We start from the raw sequence: 15,427 nt of genomic DNA on the forward strand, positions 1-15,427 counted from the left end.
ATTTCATGATGCGTGACATCGAATGAAAAATAAAAAAAATCAAATCAATCAATCAATCATATTGCAAATAGACAATGTTAGGAGCAACATTGTAAATAGTGCATAGACAATGTTCAAAGCTCCTCAGCTGTAAATAAACAGCTGTGAGCTGAGAGGGTTATGTGATTGTATGTAAAATATTATTTTATCTCAATTACTATTGTTAAAAAAACTTTTATGCATATTTATGTTACGGCTCGCCCACCCCGCGCCGTGGCTTGCCCACCCTGCGCCGGCAGCCAATCAGCTCGTCAGGGCCGGGCTTAGCCGTCAGGGCTGGGCTTAAGTTTGGTGGCCTCCCACGCGCCCGTTGTCAGTTCGTGTTGTAACCTCCTCGCAATAGCGGCTACTCTTCCCTCACGGTCCTTTTCTCTCCGAACTCACTCCAGCCCTTGGTTTATGTTTTCCCTTGCAAAGTTTCCCCGTGGAAGTATCCTGCCGTGTTCCCGTTTTGGATTACCCGCGAGTTTTTCCCCTTGGACTTTCCGTTTTTCTTGTCGCTCGTTGCCTTCCTGTGTTTGACTATTTGTACGCGTAGGGAATAAAGTACGCCAGTTTTCGGCTAACCCCATCTCTGTCTGGTGTCGTGCGCTTGGGGTCTTCCGCAAACCCTAACAGTACGAACTGACCATTACGACCCCAGCCGACACAGAGAGCGTACCGGCCAGTCCGCTTCGAGTGGCTCTCATCGGACAGATCCAACTGACTAACTCCCACACCCAGCAGCTAGAGGCGGCCTCCGCCGCGGTGAGAGATCTTCAGACTCGGGTCCAGCCCTTCCAGGCCTGTGTGGGTTACCTAACGAGCCAGCAGGCGGCATTGGCGAGCCAACAAGCAGAGATCCTGCGGCAGTTGCAAACCATCACGGCGGCTCTCACCATCCAGCCGCCGGGCCAGCCTGCCCCTGGAGTCGTGGGTAACCCGCCCTCTGGGCCCGCTACCCCGGTTAACCCTGTGGGGCTCAACCCAGTTCCCCGGGAGCCCTGCCTCTCCAGCCCACGACCATTTTATGCGACTTTGAGACCTGTGCCACGTTCATCATGCAGTGTGAGCTGGTCTTCCTGCACCAACACAGCATGTTCACATCTGATGCTGCCTGGGTCGCTTACGTGACCAACCTGCTCACAGGCCGAGCAGGTCAGTGGGCCACTGCTTCCTGGTCCATGAGGGCCAGTTTCTGCCTCACCTACGAGGCCTTTGAGGCGGAACTACGGAAGGTTTTCCACCATCCAGTCGGTGGACAGGACCCTGGTGCTCGGCTGAGCAGTATCCAGCAGGGCAGTGGCAGTGTCACAGACTACTCGGTGGAGTTCAGGCTGGCCGCAGCTGAGAGCGGCTGGAACGGCCAGTCACTTCGGGTCACCTTCCGGAGCCCATCTCCCTCGAGGACCTGATCAAGCTCGCCATCCACATCGACGGACGCCTCCGGGAGAGGAGGCGCGAGCGAGTCCTGCGTGGATCCCCGTCCATTCCCCAGTCGTCCAGCACTCCTAACAGGAACCCTACTCCTGCTCGCCCCACTTTCCCTGTGGCCGTTTCTCACGCGCACGCGCCTTAGTCCGGCCGAACGGGAGGCCCGTTTCAAGGCGGGTCAATGCCTCTACTGTGGCCAGAAGGGACATCTGATCAGCGGCTGCCCCACTCGGCCAAAAGACTAGGCTCACTGGGGCCCCGGGAGATCCTAGTGACCATTCCTGTTCCCCGCCGTCCTGCCCCACAGAACCATCTAGTTAGCGTTACCCTCACGGTGGGTGCACTCCTCGACTCGGGGGCTGATGAGTGTTTCCTGGACTTAGAGTTTGCTGCCCAGGCTAACATCCCGCTAGAGACGCTGGAGAAGCCCATGGAGGCCTTCGCGCTGGATGAGCGCTGCCTGGCCAGCGTCACCCAACGCACCCTCCCTGTCTCTCTCACCATAGCAGGTAACCATGTGGAGAGACTTCGGTTCTACATCATCCAGTCCCCGTTAGTCCCTGTGATCCTAGGGCACCCCTGGTTCGTCCAGCATGAGCCACACATCGCCTGGGCCTCCGGTACCATCATGGAGTGGAGCTCCTCCTGTCATGCCCAATGTCTCCAGGCTGCTCCCGCCCCATCCCCCCGACGTGCCCCTAGTGCCCCGCCTCCCGACCTCTCCTCTGTTCCCCCTGAGTACCATGAGTTAGGTGAGGTTTTCAGCAAGACCCGGGCCCAATCTCTTCCTAATCATCGGCCTTATGACTGTGCTATCGACCTCCACTCTGGGGCACCCTTTCCCAGCAGTCGTCTGTACAGTCTGACCATCCCCGAGAAGGCTGCAAGTACATCTCCGAGTCCTTGGCAGCGGGGCTCATTCGGCCCTCGTCCTCCCAGGTGGCAGCTGGATTCTTTTTCGTGAAGAAGAAGGATGGGGGCCTCCGACCCTGCATTGACTACCGCCAACTCAATGAGATAACCGTCAAGAACAAGTACCCCCTTCCTCTCATGAGTTCCACCCTTGAGCCCCTCACCCAGGCTACAGTCTTCACTAAGCTGGACCGTCCGGATCCGGAAGGGGGACGAGTGGAAGACAGCCTTTAAGACGCCCCGGGGTCATTATGAGTACCTGGTCATGCCGTTTGGCCTCACCAACGCCCCGGCGGTATTCCAGGCTCTCATGAATGACATTCTCCGCGACATGCTCGACGAGTTTGTGGTGGTCTACCTAGATGACATCCTCATCTTCTCCAGGACCCTCGAGGAACATGTCCAACATGTCCGCCGGGTACTCGAACGTCTCCTCCGGAACCGGCTCTTCGTCAAGGCAGAGAAGTGCCGGTTCCATTCCCCTTCCGTTGACTACCTGGGCTTCGTCGTTGAGAGGGGACAGACCCGGGCCGACCCCCGCAAGATCCAGGCTGTGGTGGACTGGCCCGATCCCACATCACGGAAGGAATTACAGAGCTTCCTCGGGTTTGCGAACTTCTATCGGAGGTTCATCCGGAACTACAGCCGCGTGGCAGAACCTCTCACCAGGCTGACCTCCAGCCGTTCATCTGGTCCCCGGCTGCCCGCTCTCCGTTCCAGTCCCTCAAGGAGAGGTTCACCAGCGCCCCGGTCCTGCTCCACCCCGACCCTAAGTGGCAGTTTATCATAGAGGTGGACGCTTCGCACACCGGGTTGGGGGCTGTCCTCTCCCAGCGGTCAGCGTCTGACCAGAAGGTCCACCCATGTGCCTTCTTCTCTCGCCGGTTCCTCCCCGCCGAGGAGAACTACGATGTCGGGAACCGGGAGCTGCTGGCAGTGGTGGCTGCTCTGGAGGAGTGGCGCCATTGGCTGGAGTGGGCGGAACAGCCGTTCACCATCTAGACTGATCACAAGAACTTGACGTTGATCGGGGCAACCAGGCGCCTCAATGGTCGGCAGGCACGGTGGGCCAGCTTCCTCAGTTGGTTTGACTTCACGCTGACTTATCGCCCCGGGTCCCGCAACACGAAGGCAGACTCCCTGTCCCGACAACACCCGAGGAGGGAGCCAGCTACAGAGGAGCCGACTCCCATCCTTCCTGTGGCCAGGGTGGTTGGCGTGGTTACCTGGGGCATCGAGACCGTGGTCAGGCAGGCGTTGCGCTCCCATCCCGCCCCGAGCCACGTCCCTCCACGCCGCCTATTCGTCCCGGACGCAGTCCGGCCCCGGGTTCTCCAGTGGGGCCATGCCAGTCATTTTGCTTGCCATCCAGGTGTCCACCGCACCTTCACCTTTCTGGCTCGGCATTTCTGGTGGCCCACCATGAGGATCGACGTCAGGGACTTCGTAAGGGCCTTGTTGTGGTTACACCGCCCCGAGCTGCTTCCCCGGCACGTTCAAGCCACTCCCCCAGCTCGGACGTGCCGGAAACATCCGAGCGCTCGGCTCGCGCTCTGAGGAGACGACCGCTGCACTGCACCAGGTGTTTGCCATCATCCATCAGGCACACCTGTGGCAATCAGGCAGCCTTCTACAAAAAGCCTCCCAGAACGTCTCTCTGTGCTTCGACGTACGGAACCCTGCGGTAAAGTTCTGACAAGCCCTCCAGCGTTCCTTGCATTCTGTTTATTCCCCAGTGTCTTATCTTCGTGTCTCTGTTTCCTCCCAACACTCTCCCTCCGTGATTTCCACGGCTCCCCGCGTCTCCCTCGTCCCCAGCGACCTTCACGTTTCTCCCCGGACCTCTCCTGCGATCTCCCCCCTTGTCCCTCTATCTGGACCCTTCCTTTCGGACTCGACTTCCCGGATCTCGGACTTGGACTTTCTCGGACAACCCCTCTTGGATCACGGACTGGACTTTCTCGCCAGGTGCACGCACATTTTTTCAACACCTCCTGGTCATTTACATACCGCACCACACATTGGCTAAAAACACTCACACATAGTTATACACGCAAACCACGGGACACCACACATAGTTTATTCACACATCCCACTAACAGAACGCCTTTTTTTCACCATACATTTCCCTCCCACAATAAAACCTCCCTTTGTAGATTTTGAAGTCATCTCGTGTCTGTCTGTCTTGGGTTTCGCCACACGGGTCAGGTTCTGGTGCGCGAGCATAACAGAACGTCGAAGCCATTATGGACCCAGGCAAACCCAAGGAGCGGACGGTCCCTGTGACGCCCCAGAGCCCCGTCCCCCTAGAGGCAGTAGTAAGAAGTCACAGTTGCCAACTTGCCTCTCTCCGCTCAGAGCTTACTACTGCCTTCACCCGTGTCACCGGAGAGATCAGCGATCTTCAGTCCGGCTCCCAGGCCGCGACGAGCGCGTTAGATGCCCTCACCGCGCAGATCGCTGCACTCTCCACAGCGGTCTCCAGGATGAGCGACCACCCTGCCCTGGCCTCGGTCTCTGCCCCCAGCTCGGCCTTCGGTTTCCCCGTTCCTGGTCCCGACGTTCCCCCTCCTCCGAGTCAACCCCCACTGGACCCCCGGTGCGAGCCTAACCTCCCCTGCCCCAAGGCCTTCGGTGGGGAGTTCGAGCTGTGCAGGGGTTTCCTTGGTCAGTGTGAGCTCCTGTTCAAACACCAGCCAGCTAGGTATAGGACAGGAGAGACCAAGGTAGCCCTTGTCACGTCCCTCCTCACCGGCAAAGCCCTCAGCTGGGCCATAGCGGCGGTAGGCCATACCGAGCAGCTCGCCTCGGACTATGGTGCTTTCCGCCGCGAGTTCAATCTGGTGTTCGACCACCCAGCTGACGGGCAGGACGCTGCCGGCCGCCTCCATTCCATCCAACAGGGAGCCAGGTCGGTGGCACATTATTCCTTGGAGGTGAGGATACTCGCGGCAGACAGTGGGTGGGATGACACTGCGCTCAAGAGCGCGTACAGGAGGGGGCTGAGCGAGCCCATCAAAGATCTCATCGTTCGGGACCGCCCTGCCTCCTTCAACGAGCTCGTCACCCTCGCCCTCCAGATGGACGAACGGCTGCGGGAGCGGCGCCAGGAACGCGCCCCGCGCGCTGGCCCCTCCCATAGACCAACCCCCGTCCGTCCTACCGGTGCCTTCCCTGGGTCAGCGTCCCGTGGGCTCTCTCCACCCTCACACTCCCCCTCGCAACCCTGGGTGGCTTCTGGATCCAGGCCGGAGGAGGAGCCCATGCAGTTCGGTCGGTCACGGCTCCCGCTGGAGGTTAGGGAGCAGAGGATGCATGGCCACCTCTGCCTCTACTGCGGGAGGTCGGGCCACTACATCAAGGCCTGCCCGACTCGCCCAAAAAGACCCGGCTCACTAGTGAGGGGTGTCCTAGTGAGCCTGACGACCCTTCCTCAGCCCCAGCCCAAGAAGGAGCACAACCACCTTTTTCCGGTCACTCTCACCTGGGGTAACGACTCACTGTCTGTTGGTGCACTCCTGGATTCGGGGGCGGACGAGTGTTTGATGGACATCTCGCTGGCCCGGCAGGCCGGCATTTCACTCGTCCCCCTAGACACACCCCTCACAGCCCAAGCCCTAGATGGTCGTTCACTTGGTAAGATCACACATAGCACTGCTTCCCTCACCCTCACCCTTTCGGGTAATCACGTGGAAGCTATCCGTTTCTTGGTTTTGCACGCCCCCACAGCGCCCCTGGTGTTAGGAAGACCGTGGTTGAAATGGCACGATCCCTACATCTCTTGGTCTACTGGGCGGATTTTGGGTTGGAGCGTTGCGTGTCATGCCAACTGCCTTCGCTCCGCCCACTCCCCGTCCAGCGGCCTCAGACCCGTGCCTCCTCCCACGGATCTCACTGGTGTTCCTTCCATTTATCACGATTTAGCCCCTGTATTTAGTAAAGACAGTGCACTTTCCCTCCCCCCTCACCGTCCCTATGATTGTGCCATAGATCTCTTTCCCGGGGCCGCCCTTCCCACCGGTCGGTTGTATAACCTCTCCGTCCCGGAGAAGGAGGCTATGCGCAATTATATCAGAGTCCCTGGCCTCAGGAATCATAAGGCCCTCGTCTTCCCCGGTGGCGGCGGGCTTCTTTTTTGTGGCAAAGAAGGAGGGCAGCCTGAGGCCTTGCATAGATTATCGAATGCTAAATAATATCACGGTGAAAAATAAATATCCACTCCCCCTTATGAGTTCCACGTTCGAGCCACTCACTCACGCCACGGTGTTCACGAAGCTGGACCTGCACAGCGCGTACCACCTGGTGGGCATCCGGGAAGGGGATGAATCGAAGACGGCCTTCAACACCCACCTCGGGCATTTCGAGTACCTCGTTATGCCCTTCGGCCTCACCAACGCCCCGGCCGTCTTCCAGGCATTGGTCAACGACGTGCTCCGGGACATGCTGAACACGTTCGCGGTGGTGTACCTGGATGACATCCTCGTGTTCTCCAGGACTGAGGAGGAACACCACCAGCATGTCCGCCTGGTCCTCCAACGGCTGCTGGAGAACAGGCTCTTCGTAAAAGCCGAGAAGTGCGTGTTCCACTCCGCCTCCGTGGAGTTCCTTGACCACATCGTGGAGAAGGGGCTCGTCCGCACTGACCCCAGGAAGACCCGAGCGGTGGAGGAGTGGGCACGGCCTACCAACAGGACGCAACTCCAGCGCTTCCTGGGGTTTGCAAACTTCTACCGGCGCTTCATCAGGGGGTTCAGCCGTGTGGCCGCCCCCCTCACTGCACTCACCTCCAACCTCCGCCCCTTCTCCTGGACCTCGGAGGCAGAAGCCGCCTTCTTGGCCCTGAAGAGGCTGTTCACAACGGCTCCGGTGCTCGCCCACCCGGACCCGTGCAGGCAGTTCATCGTGGAGGTGGACGCATCGGACACGGGCATCGGAGCCGTCCTCTCCCAGCGGTCGGAGGAGGACCAGAAGATCCACCCGTGCGCTTTCTTCTCCCGGCGTTTCAGTCCTGCGGAGAAGAATTATGACATCGGCAACAGGGAGTTGCTGGCCGTCCACGCCGCCCTAGAGGAGTGGAGACACTGGCTTGAGGGAGCAGGGCAGCCGTTCATCGTATGGTCTGATCACAAGAACCTGACCTACGTACGGACGGCTAAGAGGCTCAACCCCAGGCAGGCGTGCTGGGCTCTCTTCTTCAGCCGGTTCGACTTCACCCTCACCTACCGCCCGGGCACCAAGAACGTCAGGGCAGACGCCCTTTCCCGTCTGTTTCCCGAGGGGTCCCCTGACGCCCCAGACACCATCCTTCCCCCGGCCCGGGTGGTGGGTGTCGTCACCTGGGCCATCGAATCAGTGGTGAGAAGGGCCCAGCGCGCCCAGCCCGACCCAGGCAATGGACCCCGGAACCGGCTATTTGTGCCTCCCTCTGTCCGGCCCCAGGTGCTGGAGTGGGGCCACTCCAGCCATCTTGCCTGCCGCCCCGGTGTCTACCGAACGGCGGCCTTCATCCGCAGGGGTTTCTGGTGGCCCACCATGGAGGCAGACACCAGAGAGTTCGTGGCAGCCTGCACCATCTGCGCCCGCAGCAAGGCTCTCCATCGCCCTCCAGCAGGTCTCCTGCGCCCCCTTCCTGTCCCCGGCCGACCTTGGTCCCACATTGCCTTGGACTTTGTAACTGGCCTCCCCGTGTCCCAAGGCAATGACACCATTCTGACCATTGTCGACCGGTTTTCCAAGGCCGTCCACTTTGTTGCCCTCACCAAACTCCCCTCTGCAGCCGAGACGGCGGACCTTCTCGTCTCCCACGTCGTCCGACCCCATGGGATTCCCCTGGACATTGTCTCTGACCGTGGTCCCCAGTTCACTTCGAAGGTATGGCAGGCCTTCTGTAAGGGGATTGGGGCCACGGTCAGCCTCTCCTCCGGGTATCACCCCCAGACCAATGGGCAGGCAGAGCGGGCCAATCAAGCCCTGGAGGCGGCTTTGCGTTGCGTTACCACCAGCAACCCCACCTCCTGGAGCAAGTACCTGCCCTGGGTGGAGTACTCGCTCAACTCCATGGAGAGTTCGGCTACCGGTTTGTCCCCCTTCGAGTGTTCCCTGGGCTATCAACCCCCTCTGTTCCCCCATCAGGAGTTGGAGGTGGCGGTCCCATCCACGAGGGCCCATCTCCGCCGATGTCGGCGCGTTTGGAAGACCGCCCGGGCCGCTTTGTTGCGAGCTACAAAGCGGGCCCGGCGGAGAGTGCCGGCCCCAGCTTATCGACCTGGCCAGAGGGTATGGCTCCTGGCCCGGGACCTGCCCCTCCCTACCCTCAACCGGAAGCTGGCTCCCCGCTACGTCGGTCCCTACACCATCGACCGCATCGTCAACCCTTCGGCGGTGCGTCTCCATCTCCCTACCTCACTCAAGATCCATCCCGTCTTCCATGTCTCGCGCCTCAAACCGGTAGCCACCAGCCCCCTGTCTCCCCCTGTCCAAGCTCCTCCACCCCCCAGGGTCCTCGACGGTGGTGACATGGTCTGGGATGTCGACCAGCTGCTCGCCGTACGCCGCCGGGGGCGTGGGTACCAATACCTGGTGGACTGGGTTGGCTATGGGCCCGAGGACCGCAGCTGGGTTCCCCGGTCCTACCTGGCCGACCCCGCACTCCTGGAGGAGTTCTATCGGGCCCACCCCAACGCCATCGGACGGTCGCCCGGTGTCTCCCGTAGGAGGGGGGGTCCTGTTGTGGTTACACCGCCCCGAGCTGCCTCCCCGGCACGTTCAAGCCACTCCCCCAGCTCGGACGTGCCGGAAACATCCGAGCGCTCGGCTCGCGCTCTGAGGAGACGAGCGCTGCACTGCACCAGGTGTTTGCCATCATCCATCAGGCACACCTGTGGCAATCAGGCAGCCTTCTACAAGAAGCCTCCCAGAACGTCTCTCTGTGCTTCGACGTACTGAACCCTGCAGTAAAATTCTGACAAGCCCTCCAGCGTTCCTTGCATTCTGTTTATTCCCCAGTGTCTTATCTTCGTGTCTCTGTTTCCTCCCAAGACTCTCCCTCCGCGATTTCCACGGCTCCCCGCGTCTCCCTCGTCCCCAGCGACCTTCACGTTTCTCCCCGGACCTCTCCTGCGATCTCCCCCCTTGTCCCTCTATCTGGACCCCTCCTTTCGGACTCGACTTCCCGGATCTCGGACCTGGACTTTCTCGGACAACCCCTCTTGGATCACGGACTGGACTTTCTCGCCAGGTGCACGCACATTTTTTCAACACCTCCTGGTCATTTACATACCGCACCACACATTGGCTAAAAACACTCACACATAGTTATACACGCAAACCACGGGACACCACACACAGTTTATTCACACATCCCACTAACAGAACGCCTTTTTTTCACCATACATTTCCCTCCCACAATAAAACCTCCCTTTGTAGATTTTGAAGTCATCTCGTGTCTGTCTGTCTTGGGTTTCGCCACACGGGTCAGGTTCTGGTGCGCGAGCATAACAGGCCTGCTCCGTCTGTGCTCGCAGCAAGGCCTCTCACCAGGCACCCGCGGGTCTGATGCAGCCCCTCCCAACTCCAAGCCGGCCCTGGTCCCATGTGGCGTTGGATTTTGTCTCCGGACTGCCTCCCTCCCAGGGTAACACTGTGATCCTGACAGTGGTGGACCGCTTCAGTAAGGGAGTGCACCTGGTGGCCCTCCCCAGACTCCCATCGGCTTCTGAGACGGCGGACCTCCTGACGAGCCACGTGTTCCGTCTCCACGGCCTTCCCCTGGACGTCGTCTCGGACCGAGGGCCCCAGTTCGTCTCCCAGGTATGGCGGGCCTTTTGTAAGGGGTTGGGTGCCTCTGTTAGTCTCTCCTCTGGCCATCACCCACAGACTAACGGGCAGACGGAGAGGGTGAACCCGAGCGTGGAGTCTGCCCTCCGATGCGTGGCCGCCAAGAAGCCCAGCTCCTGGAGCCGGTTCCTCCTCGAGTATGCCATCATCTCCCTGGTCAGCTCTGCCACCGGCCTCTCACCTTTTTGAGGTGTTCCTTGGCTACCAGCCGCCTCTCTTCGCTGCGTAGGAGTCGGAAGTGGCAGTTCCCTCCGTGCAGGCCCATCTGAACCGGTGTCGTCATGTCTGGGAGGTGACCAGAGCTGCTCTGCTCCGGGCAGCTGAGCGCGCCAGTCGGGGGCCGGTCCCCGGCGCCTACGTACCAACCAGGCCAAAGGGTGTGGCTGTCCTCGAAGGACCTCCCGCTTCAGTCCACCACGAAGAAGCTGAACCCCCGGTTTGTCGGGCCCTTTGAGATCAGCAAGATTCTCAGCCCCTCGGCGGTGAGTCTGAAGCTCTCGGCTTCCTTGAAGACCCACCCCGTGTTTCATGTGTCGCGGGTTAAGCCTGTCTCCCACATTCTTCTGATGCCTCCGGCCCCGGCTCCGCCTCCCCCTGAGATCGTGGATGGGCACCCCCAGTGGAAGGTCCGCCGGCTGCTGGACGTCCGGCGCCGAGGACGGGGGTTCCAGTATTTGGTGGACTGGGAGGGCTACGGTCCGGAGGAACGTAGCTGGGTCTTCCGCCAGCTCATCCTGGACCCTGGGCTGCTCACTGAGTTCCATCATTCCCATCCCGACAAGCCGGGCAAGTCGCCTGGTGGCTCCCGTGGAAGGGGGGGGTACTGTTACGGCTCGCCCACCCCGCGCCGTGGCCCGCCCACCCCGCGCCGGCAGCCAATCAGCTCGTCAGGGCCGGGCTTAGCCGTCAGGGCTGGGCTTAAGTTTGGTGGCCTCCCACGCGCCCGTTGTTAGTTCGTGTTGTAACCTCCTCGCAGTAGCGGCTACTCTTCCCTCACGGTCCTTTTCTCTCCGAACTCATCCCAGCCCTTGGTTTATGTTTTCCCTTGCAAAGTTTCCCCGTGGAAGTATCCTGCCGTGTTCCCGTTTTGGATTACCCGCGAGTTTGTCCCCTTGGACTTTCCGTTTTTCTTGTTGCTCATTTCCTTCCTGTGTTTGACTATTTGTACGTGTAAGGAATAAAGTACGCCAGTTTTCGGCTAACCCCATCTCTGTCTGGTGTCGTGCGCTTGGGGTCTTCCGCAAACCCTAACAATTTAGCTTTTAATGTGTGTTTTTCTACAAGCCTTAATTAATTGTGGCAGTAAGTAACCAAAAAAAGATTGTGTGTTAATCTCAATTATGTTCGGCTGGTGTTAGTTTGGACCCAAACTCAGGGAGGCAGAAACAGGTGAAGGGCTAAACCCAAGTATGGGTATGGTTATTGTGAGTCCAAGGGTAGTGAGGAGCTGTGGCCTGGCTGCAGTCCGGTGGTGGGTGTGGGTGAACACTGGGTGGTGGAAAACGGCAGGCAGAGTGAGGCGATGACCCTGGGACAGAGGAGAGCACGGGTAAGAAGAGACACAGGGGATAAACACAGGAGAATAGCAGTCACAAAGAGGAACACTAGAGGTAATAGAACAATTTTAAAATGGTAAAGACACAATTTTACTTTTCCCACTGTTTGTTGTTCACTGTCATTTGGACCAATGAAAGAGGCAGTACAATCTCCTATTGCTTACTTTCTCTCCCCATGTCAGTCAAACTCCAATTTAAGTTTTTAAATCCATAGAGTATTCACAGAGTTGGAAGCATTTTGTCTTCACCGATTCAATGTTGCACCCCAATAGCCTAATATAAGAATATTATATGGATTAAAAAAAACTTCAGTTGGGGTTCAACTGACATGGGGAGAGAGAGTAAACAATGTCATAAAGTTAATTTTACAAGTGAACTGTTCCCTTAATGTCTTGCTTTACTTGATATGTGACATCCATAATTGAGTCACTTCCATTTTTAAAATCGAATAATCTGAACAAATAATTTTAAACAAAGTAACATATAAAAATATTGTAACGTGCATGGATAAGTAGACACGTTGGCCCTTGGTTAACGGGTCGGACCCTTTAGTCGACTGGTTAACGTTGTCGCTTGCGGTGTGGGAGCCACGGGTTCGCGTGGCGGTTCCCGGACTGCCCCCTGAATTCGCTACATTGGTGTCAGAAGTGGGATGGTGAGACCGAGAGGTCATCGGCCGTGTCACCGCCGGCCGCCGCCTTCTCGCCGCCGCCCACCCACAACCAACAACCGTCATTCCGCCGCCGCCATGACATCGCCGCCGGCCGCCGCCATTACGTCACCGTCACCACTTCGCTGACCAACGTCACTACAACCCCAGCGCCCCCTGCTAATGTGATGCTGCCATCCCCAAGCATCTTCAAGCTCCCACGGTATGCGGGCATCACGGCCCTAGAGCCATACCTAGCTCAAATGAAACTGGTAGCAAGTCACAACCATTGGAGCACCCAAGACACTGCTGCTCATGTTGCCCTGGCGCTCGAAGGGAATGCGCTGCAGGTATTGCTCGACCTTATGCCATCAGAACAGCAGGATTACGAGACACTGGCCGCTGCTTTAGAACGACGCTTTGGTCAACGGGTCTCTACTGACAGCATGCGAGACCGACTGGCCCGCCGGCGCTGCCAAGAGGGCAAGACCCTGGGAACCTATGCAGCAGACGTGCACTTCTTTGCACATCGTGGCTACCCCACCTTTGATCCAGCAGCTCGTGACGAGTTAGCCCTGAGTGCCTTCATCCAGGGGCTCACCCCAGAGAGGTTGAAGGAGCATCTCCGCATCACGGCACCTACAGCCTTCAAGACTGCATTGGAAGAGGCAGAGAAGGTGGAGGCTGTGATGGCCCCACACAACCAACCAAGACCCCGAGTGCATCAGGCTGAGGTCCACGTAGATGAAGGAGACGTTGAAAGAGGGGTCGTCTGCCAGGCTCGTCCGTCACCACGCCGAAACCAACCAGGCCGACGCCAACCACCCTTCAGACCTTGGTCGCCTCGTGATCCATGCTACCGCTGTGGAGAAGCGGGGCACAAGGCCCGCGACTGCCCTGCCCCTGCACCACGACACCGTAGCGCTCCCCAGTCGGAAAACTAAAATGGGGTGGCACCTCGGGGAGACTGCTACCCAGCCAACCGACCATATCCCCCATTAAGAACTCTTCCCAGATCGGCAGAGTGGACCACGCACACGGTCTCTATCTTTGTGGCTCCATTGGTGGACACTGCTGCTGGGCCCTTGTGGACACAGGGTCCACCATCTCCATTGTGCGTCCAGGGGTGTTGCCAGAGACAGAGTGGAGGCCCACCACCTGTAAAGTAAGAACTGTGACCGGGGAACTAACCAGCATGATGGGGAAGAGAGCACTGCAGGTGCAGGCAGGGAAAGCTGCAGCCATCCATGAGTTTTGGTTGGCTGAAATACAAGACCCTTGCATCATCGGGCTGGACTTGCTGACTTGCTGGGGGGCTCTGGTCGATGTGTCGAGTAATGCCATTCACCTCAGCACAGAGACCCTGGCCCTCCGGCGCCGTCCAGAGAGGAAGGTGGGACGTATCCACATCCAGCCAACTCCACCTGTCACCATGCCGCCGCCGCCCCCACCCCCACTGCCAACCGAGGGGATGACGACACTGCCCGGCCCACCAACAATGACGACGACCCTCATTGAGGCTACCATTCCTCAGACACCCTCGCCGGACACTGTTGCCGCCATCCAGGATCTGTATCAGCGGAGCAGTGAAGGGCTGGACCCTCAGCAGAGCCAACAGCTGAAAGACCTGCTCGAACAGTTCGCTGAGATTTTCGCTGCACGCGAAGAGGAGTGCACCCAGACCAACCTGGTGCAGCACACGAACGACACTGGCACAACCCCGCCCATTAGACTGCGACCCAGCGGTTAGCGCTTGCCAAGCGTGAAGCTGCAGAGCGGAGGATTCTAGAGATGGCTGCGGCCGGGGTGATAGAGCCATCCAACAGCCCTTGGGCCGCCCCTGCCATCCTGGTCAAAAAGAAAGATGACACCTGGAGGTTCTGTGTGGACTTTCGTCGGCTGAACAATGCAACTCGCAAGGACTCCTACCCCTTGCCCCGCATTGACGACGCTCTGGACCACATCACAGGGTCACAGTGGTTCAGCTCACTTGACCTACGGAGTGGTTACTGGCAGGTGGAGCTGGCACCATGAAGCCAGACCCAAGACGGCCTTCACCATCGGTCAGGGACTCTGGCAGTTTCGTGTGATGCCCTTTGGTCTCTGCAATGCCCCCGCCACGTTCGAGAGACAAATGGAGAGGGTAATGGCTCACATTTCCCGCAACCGGTGCGTGGTTTATCTTGATGACCGGCTGGTTCATGCCACTGACTTCGAGCTGGCCATAGAGAACCTCCGTCAGGTCTTCCAAGCCATTCGGGGGGCGGGCCTGCACCCCATGAAATGCAACCTCCTTCGACGTGAGACCAAGATTTTGGGCCATGTGGTGGGGGCAGAGGGCGTGGCCCCTGATCCTACTAAGGTGGAGGCGGTCGAGAAATGGCCAGTTCCGCGAAACGTCAGCGAGGTGCGCAGCTTCACGGGGCTCGTCTCCTACTACCGACGTTTTGTCCGCAACTTTGCCTCCATTGCCAGTCCCCTAAATCGTCTCACCGAGAAGGGACGGGAGTTCCACTGGGACAACAACTGTGCAGCCGCCTTTGCCCGGCTCCGCACCGCCTTGATCACTGCACCCATCCTGGCCCTGCCTGATCCTAAGTGCCGCTTCATCGTGGACACAGTGTTATGCTTGCGCACCAGAACCTGACCCGTGTGGCGAAACCCAAGACAGACAGACACGAGATGACTTCAAAAGCTACAAAGGGAGGTTTTATTGTGGGAGGGAAATGTATGGTGAAAAAAGGCGTTCTGCTAGTGGGATGTGTGAATAAACTATGTGTGGTGTCCCGTGGTTTGCGTGAATAACTATGTGTGAGTGTTTTTAGCCAATGTGTGGTGCGGTATGTAAATGACCAGGAGGTGTTGAAAAAATGTGTGTGCACCTGGCGAGAAAGTCCAGTCCGTGATCCAAGAGGGGTTGTCCGAGAAAGTCCAGGTCCGAGATCCGGGAAGTCGAGTCCGAAAGGAGGGGTCCAGATGGAGGGACAAGGGGAGAGATCGCAGGAGAGGTCCGGGGAGAAAC

The sequence above is a fragment of the Lampris incognitus genome, chromosome 13 (genome assembly GCF_029633865.1).
Source record: "Lampris incognitus isolate fLamInc1 chromosome 13, fLamInc1.hap2, whole genome shotgun sequence".
Classification (NCBI taxonomy): Eukaryota; Metazoa; Chordata; class Actinopteri; order Lampriformes; family Lampridae; genus Lampris; species Lampris incognitus.